Below are 8,331 nucleotides of genomic sequence, written 5' to 3'. Positions count from 1 at the left end.
GTTACCGTTAGAAAAGATATTCATGACTAACTGTAATGCTAGGACGGGACAATGGGGTCACGGAGCTACTGTAGGCAAAGCTTAGGAGGCCCTATGACTTGTCCACTACGCAGAGCTACAGATGTTTCCTTTAACCTTTTCTCTTGGCTTGAGATGATTAGCATACTAAGACCAGCTTTGAAAAAAAAAAGTAAAACAACTTCATGATACTCTGTCATGAGATATTCATTCTATATGTGATTATTAGAGATGGGTGACAAAATTCTGAGGTCTCTCCAGACGTCATGGATCAAATACACATTAGAAGGTTGACTACTCCCACTGAAATCGGAGGGTGTTGATGGGCAGCACGGTGGCTCAGTGGTTCCAGCAATGGGGTCCTGGGTTCAAATCTCACTAAGGACAACATCTACAAGGAGTTTGTATGCTCTTCTTGAGTTTCCTTTGGGTTCTCTGGTTTCCTCCAACATTCCAAAGACAATCTACAGTCATGGCCAAAAGTTTTGAGAATGACACAAATATTAATTTTTACAAAGTCTACTGCTTCATTTTTTGTAATGGCAATTTGCATATACTCCAGAATGTTATAAAGAGTGATCAGCTTAACAGCAATTACTTGCAAAGTCAATATTTGCCTAGAAAATGAACTTTATCCCCCAAAACACATTTCAACATCATTGCAGCCCTGCCTTAAAAGGACCAGCTAACATCGTTTCAGTGATTGCTCCATTAATGCAGGTGTGGGTGTTGCTGAGGACAGGGCTGGAGATCAATCTGTCATGATTAAGTAAGAATGACACCACTGGACACTTTAAAAGGAGGCTGGTGCTTGGCATCATTGTTTCTCTTCTGTTAACCATGGTTATCTCTAAAGAAACACGTGCAGTCATCATTGCACTGCACAAAAATGGCCTAACAGGGAAGAGTATCGCAGCTAGAAAGATTGCACCTCAGTCAACAATCTATCGCATCATCAAGAACTTCAAGGAGAGAGGTTCCCTTGTTGCCAAAAAGGCTCCAGGGCGCCCAAGAAAGACCAGCAAGCGCCAGGACCGTCTCTTAAAAGTGTTTCAGCTGCAGGATCAGCCACCAGCAGTGCAGAGCTTGCTCAGGAATGGCAGCAGGCAGGTGTGAGTGCATCTGCACGCACTGTGAGGCGGAGACTCTTGGAGCAAGGCCTGGTCTCAAGGAGGGCAGCAAAGAAGCCACTTCTCTCCAGGAAAAATATCATGGACAGACTGATATTCTGCAAGAGGTACAGGGAGTGGACTGCTGAGGACTGGGGTAAAGTCATTTTCTCTGATGAATCCCCTTTTCGATTGTTTGGGACATCTGGAAAACGGCTTATTCGGAGAAGACCTGGTGAGCACTACCACCAGTCTTGTCTCATGCCAACTGTCAAGCATCCTGAAACCATTCATGTGTGGGGTTGCTTCTCAGCCAAGGGAATGGGCTCTCTCTCAGTCTTGCCTAAAAACACAGCCATGAATAAAGAATGGTACCAGAATGTCCTCCAAGAGCAACTTCTCCGAACCGTCCAAGAGCAGCTTGGCGATCAACAATGCCTTTTTCAACATGATGGAGCACCTTGCCATAAAGCAAAGGTGATAACTAAATGGCTCAGGGAACAAAACATAGAGATTTTGGGACCATGGCCTGGAAACTCCCCATATCTTAATCAAATTGAGAACTGTCAAAATAACCTTTTGCTACTCATAATATGATTGCAATTATATTTCTGTATGTGATAAAAACATCTGACAAACACACATAAAAACCAGAGGCCAGCAGATCATGTGAAAATATAATATTTGTGTCATTCTCAAAACTTTTGGCCATGAATGTAGATTGTGAGCCCCAATGGGGGCAAATACTCTGGAATACAATGGTGTTATATAAGCAAAAATAAAGGGTTTGGGCCACTTTTATCTAATACAGCTGAGGTTTTCTCATGTCATGTCTTTAGGATCCCACACCTTCCCAGTTTCCCGACTTCCTCCTTGCCAGGGGGAAAAGTGCTCCTCAGTTTTGAACTATGCGCTCTCCATTGTTTCAAGCAGAGGCAGTTCTGCCTCTGCAGCGTCAGAGCAGTGTCGTGGAAAAGATCCAGCAAAAAAAAAAAAAAGAGCTTGCGAACAGTGTGCTCTTTGCCTAGGAATCCGGCCACTTCTGATAGACTTCAGTGGTGGCTGGTAACCTACGAAAAAAGGTGAACACAACAACATTACAAATCCCCCCATTCATGACAAGGGAGAGGATTTTGAAGAAGAGGTAAACTAATAATAATCTTTATTTTTATATAGCGCTAACATATTCCGCAGCGCTTTACAGTTTACACACATTATCATCATGGGGATCACAATCTAAATAAGTTTCTTGTTTTTACAAGCCCTAAGCAAGTTTTCTTTAAAGGGGTTGTCAACCGCTCGGAGAACGCTTGCTGTTGCCCCCTTGTAAAATAATAACGCCTAAAGCGGTGTCGACACTGACTCTCGCGCGGATCGCATGACATTGTTATGTCACGCAATCCCTAAGGCCATTCATTCTCCCCAGCCAGTGTTGACTTTTCACTAGACAACCCCTTTAAAGATCAGTTAAACAGAAGATTGATTATCCAGATAGAATATACATTTTATAATGTGATCCTTTGATAATTTAAAGGGGGTATGACATGATTTTTAATGTTTTTTTAACATTATTATTCAGACATGCTCCCTCCTATAGGGAATGCTGTGCTGTTATTTCCTATGTACAGTTCTAGCTCATACCTCCCAACTTTTGATGAAGGAAAAAAGGGACACAGTCCGTTGTGGCAAATTTTAGGTCACGCCCCCGACCATACCCATTTCACAATTAGTCACACATGTCCACGCCCCAACCACACCCATTTAGCACTGCTGATCACAATGACTGGTACTGAGGGCACAGTGGCTAGCATTATGGCCACAGTGGCTGGTACTGAGGAAAAGAAAGAAAGAACAGAGAGAGAGAAAAAAGAAAACAGAGAGAGAGAAAGAAAGGAGAGAGAGGAAGAAAACAGAGAGAGAAAGAAAGAGGGGAAAGAACGAAAGAAAGAGGGAAAAGAAAGAACAAAGAGAGAGAAAGAAAGAGGGGAAAGAAAGAAAGAAAGAAAGAAAGAACAGAGAGAAAGAAAGAAATAGGGGAAAGAAAGAACACAGAAAGAAAGAGGGGAAAGAAAGAAAGAACAGAGAGAGAGAAAGAAAGAAAAAAAGAAAGAAAGAGGGGAAAGAAAGAAAGAAAGAAAGAACAGAGAGAAAGAAAGAAATAGGGGAAAGAAAGAACACAGAAAGAAAGAGGGGAAAGAAAGAAAGAACAGAGAGAGAGAAAGAAAGAAAAAAAGAAAGAAAGAGGGGGAAGAACAGGGAGATAGAGAGAAAGAAAGAAATAGAGAGAGAAAGACAGAAAGGAAGAACAGAGAGAGAAAGAATGAGGGGACAGAAAAAAGAACAGAGAGAGAGAGAAAAAAAGAAAGAGGGGAAATAAAGAAAGAACAGAGAGGGAGTGAGAAAGAAAGAGGGGAAAGAACAGAGAGAGAAAGAAAAAGAAAGAGAGGAAAGAAAGAAAGAAAGAACAGAGAGATAGATGAGAAAGAAAGAACAGAGAGAGAAAGAAAGAAAAAGAAAGAAAGAAAGAAAGAAGGAAGGGAAAGAAAGAACAGAGAGAGAAAGAGGGGAAAGAACAGAGAGAAAGAAAAAGTGGACATAAAAAAAGAACAGAGAGAGAGAGAAAAAAAGAAAGAGGGGAAGAAAGAACAGAGAGGAAGAGAGAAAGAGGGGAAAGAAATAAAGAATGAACAGAGAGAAAGAAAGAAAGAACAGAGAGAAAAAAAGAGTGGACAGAAAAAAAGAGCGGAGAGAAAAAAAAGAAAGAGGGGAAAGAACACAGAAAGAAATAACAGAGAGAAAGAAAGAGGGGAAAGAACAGGGAGAGAGAGAGAAAGAAACAGAAAGAATGAAAGGAAGAACAGAGAGAGAAAGAGGGGACAGAAAAAAAGAACAGAGAGAGAGAGAACAAAAGAAAGAGGGGAAATAAAGAAAGAACAGAGAGGGAGAGAGAAAGAGGGGAAAGAACAGAGAGAGAAAGAAAGAGAACAGAGCGAGAGAGAGAGAGAGAAAGAAAGAGAAAGAATGAAAGAAAGAAGTGAAAGAAAGAACAGAGAGAGAGAGAAAGAGGGGAAAGAAATAAAGAACAGAGAGAAAGAAAGAAAAAGAACAGAGAGAGAGAAAGAAAGAGTGGACAGAAAAAAAGAACAGAGAGAAAAAGAAAGAAAGAGGGGGAAGAAAGAACAGAGAGGCAGAGCGAAAGAAAGAGGGGAAATAAAGAAAGAACAGAGAGGGAGAGAGAAAGAAAGAGGGGAAAGAACAGAGAGAGAAAGAAAGAAAGAAAGAAAGAAAGAAAGAGAGAGAAAAAAAGAAAGAAAGAAGGGAAGGAAGAAAGAAAGAAAGAAAGAAAAAAAAAGAAAGAAAGAAGTGAAAGAAAGAAAGAACAGCGAGAGAGAAAGAGGGGAAAGAAATAAAGAACAGAGAGAAAGAAAGAAAAAAACAGAGAGAGAAAGAGTGGACAGAAAAAAAGAACAGAGAGAAAAAAAAGAGGGGAAAGAAAGAACAGAGAGGGAGAAAGAAAGAGGGGAAAGAAAGAAAGAACAGAGAGAGAAAGAAAGAAAGAGGGGAAAGAAAGAACAGAGAGAAAGAAAGATGGGAAAGAAAGATAGGAAAGAAAAGAACAGAGAGAAAGAGATAATAAAGATTATTATATTAGAGAAAAAAAGAAAGATTAGAGACAGAAAGAAAGATTAGAGAGAGAAAGAAAGAGGGGAAAGAAAGAACAGAGAGAAAGAAAAAAGAAAGATTAGAGAGAGAAAGAAAGAACAGAGAGAGAAAGAAACAGAGAGGGAAAGAAATAAAGATTCTATAGCAGCCCGGCTCACATTGTAATGTCCACCTGAGCCTCCCTGTGCAGGACATATCATGATCATGCTCACATGGCCGGCATCCCCGAGTCCAAGGCGATTCCGCTGTCTGCGCTGTCAGAGGAAGACACGGTGATGGATCTGAAGCATTCCCTGAAGTGCCTCCATGATTCCGTCACAATCTCCTCCTGAAATTACCTAATTTCAGGTCAACTTCTAGCACGGTATGAATGCTCCCCACCATACACCTTGTACACGCATGGCTCCGCACACCTCACACATACACGGCTCTCCTCTGTACACCACGTGCACACATGGCTCCACTCAATACACACATGGCTTCACTCCATAAACCTCGTACACATGCGGCTCTGCTCCGTACACCTTGTACACACGCCGCCACGTTCTGTACACCTTGTACACACATGGCTCCACTCCGTAAACCTTGTACACATGCGGCTTTGCTCCATACACCTCGTACACACACGGTTCCACTCCATACACATGCAGCTCCACTCCGTACACCCCGGACACACACGGCTCTGCTCCTCTTCGTACAAACACGGATCAGCTCTGTACACACAGGGCTCCGTTTCGTACGCCCCGTACACACGCGACTTCACTTGGTACAATCCGTACACACAGCTCCGCTCTGTACACCCCGTATACACAAGGCTCTGCTCCGCTCCGTAAACACACGGCTCAGCTCCATACACTTTGTACACACAGGCGTCCATTCCGTACACCTCGTACACATGCGACTCTTCTCCGTACACATCGTACACACACGGCTCCGCTCCGTACACTTCGTGTACACACACGGCTCCGCTCCGTACACCTCGTACACGCGCGGCTCCGCTCCATACATCTCATACACGTGCGGCTCCGCTCCATACACCTCGTACACACATGGCTCCGCTCCATACACCTCGTACACGCGCGGCTCCGCTCCATAAACCTCGTACACATGCGGCTCCGCTCCATACACTTCGTACACACACGGCTCCGCTCCGTACACGCAGGGCTCCGCTCCGTACACTTCGTACACGCGCGGCTCCGCTCCGTACACCTCGTACACACGCGCGGCTCCGCTCCGTACACCTCGTACACACGCGGCTCCGCTCCGTACACCTCGTACACGCGCGGCTCCGCTCCGCACACCTCGTACACACGCGGCTCCGCTCCGTACACCTCGTACACACGCGGCTCCTCTCCGGACACCTCGTACACGCGGCTCCTCTCCGTACATCTCATACACACACAGCTACTCTCCGTACACCTCGTACACGCGGCTCCACTCCGTACACCTCGTACACACACGGCTCCTCTCCATACACCTCGTACACGCGGCTCCGCTCCGTACACATCGTACACACACGGCTCCGCTCCGTACACCTCGTACACACACGGCTCCTCTCCGTACACCTCGTACACACACGGCTCCTCTCCGTACACCTCGTACATACACGGCTCCGCTCCGTACACCTCGTACACACGCGGCTCCGCTCCGTACACCTCGTACACACGCGGCTCCGCTCCGTACACCTCGTACACACGCGGCTCCGCTCCGCACACCTCGTACACACGCGGCTCCTCTCCGTACACCTCGTACACACATGGCTCCTCTCCGTACACCTCATACACACATGGCTCCTCTCCGTACACCTCGTACACACGCGGCTCTGCTCCGTACATCTCGTACACACGCGGCTCCGCTCCGTACACCTCGTACACACGCGGCTCCGCTCCGTACACCTCGTACACACGCGGCTCCGCTCCGTACACCTCGTACACACAAGGCTCCGCTCCGTACACCTCGTACACACGCGGCTCTGCTCCGTACACCTCGTACACGTGCGGCTCCACTCCGTACACTTCATACACACACGGCTCCGCTCTGTACACACACGGCTCCTCTCCGTACACCTCGTACACACACGGCTCCGCTCCGTACACCTCGTACACACATGGCTCCGCTCCGTACACCTCGTACACACAAGGCTCCGCTCCGTACACCTCGTACACACGCGGCTCTGCTCCGTACACCTCGTACACGTGCGGCTCCGCTCCGTACACTTCATACACACACGGCTCCGCTCTGTACACACACGGCTCCGCTCCGTACACTTCATACACACACGGCTCCGCTCTGTACACACACGGCTCCTCTCCGTACACCTCGTACACACGCGGCTCCGCTCCGTACACCTCGTACACATGCGGCTCCGCTCCGTACACCTCGTACACACACGGCTCCGCTCCGTACACACGCGGCCCCTCTCCGTACACCTCGTACACACGCGGCTCCTCTCCGTACACCTCGTACACACGCGGCTCCGCTCTGTACACCTCGTACACACACGGCTCCTCTCCGTACACCTCGTACACACACGGCTCCGCTCCGTACATCTCGTACACACGCGGCTCCTCTTTGTACACCTCGTACACACGCGGCTCCGCTCCGTACACCTCGTACACACGCGGCTCCGCTCCGTACACCTCGTACACACGCGGCTCCGCTCCGTACACCTCGTACACACACGGCTCCGCTCCGTACACCTCGTACACACGTGGCTCCGCTCCGTACACCTCGTACACACGTGGCTCCGCTCCCTACACCTCTTACACACACGGCTCCTCTCCGTACACCTCGTACACACGCGGCTCCTCTCCGTACACCTCGTACACACGCGGCTCCTCTCCGTACACCTCGTACACACGCGGCTCCGCTCCGTACACCTCGCACACACGCGGCTCCGCTCCGTACACCTCGTACACACGTGGCTCCCCTCCGTACACCTCGTACACACGTGGCTCCGCTCCGTACACCTCTTACACACACGGCTCCTCTCCGTACACCTCGTACACACGCGGCTCCTCTCCGTACACCTCGTACACACGCGGCTCCTCTCCGTACACCTCGTACACACGCGGCTCCGCTCCGTACACCTCGTACACACACGGCTCCTCTCCGTACACCTCGTACACACGCGGCTCCGCTTCGTACACCTCGTACACACGCGGCTCCTCTCCGTACACCTCGTACACACGCGGCTCCGCTCCGCTCACCTCGTACACACGCGGCTCCGCTCACCTCGTACACACGCAGCTCCTCTCCGTACACCTCGTACACACGCGGCTCCGCTCCGTACACCTTGTACACACAGGGCTCCGCTCCGTACACCTCGTACACACAGGGCTCCTCTCCGTACACCTCGTACACATGCGGCTCCGCTCCGTACACCTCGTACACACGCAGCTCCGCTCCGTACACCTCGTACACACGCGGCTCCGCTCCGTACACCTCGTACACACGCGGCTCCGCTCCGTACACCTCGTACACACGCGGCTCCTCTCCGTACACCTCGTACACACGCGGCTCCGCTCCGTACACCTCGTAC

Source organism: Dendrobates tinctorius, unplaced genomic scaffold (assembly GCF_039654945.1).
Source record: "Dendrobates tinctorius isolate UK_male_01 unplaced genomic scaffold, ASM3965494v1 ptg000009l, whole genome shotgun sequence".
NCBI classification, from domain to species: domain Eukaryota; kingdom Metazoa; phylum Chordata; class Amphibia; order Anura; family Dendrobatidae; genus Dendrobates; species Dendrobates tinctorius.
This window is presented reverse-complemented; position numbering follows the sequence as displayed.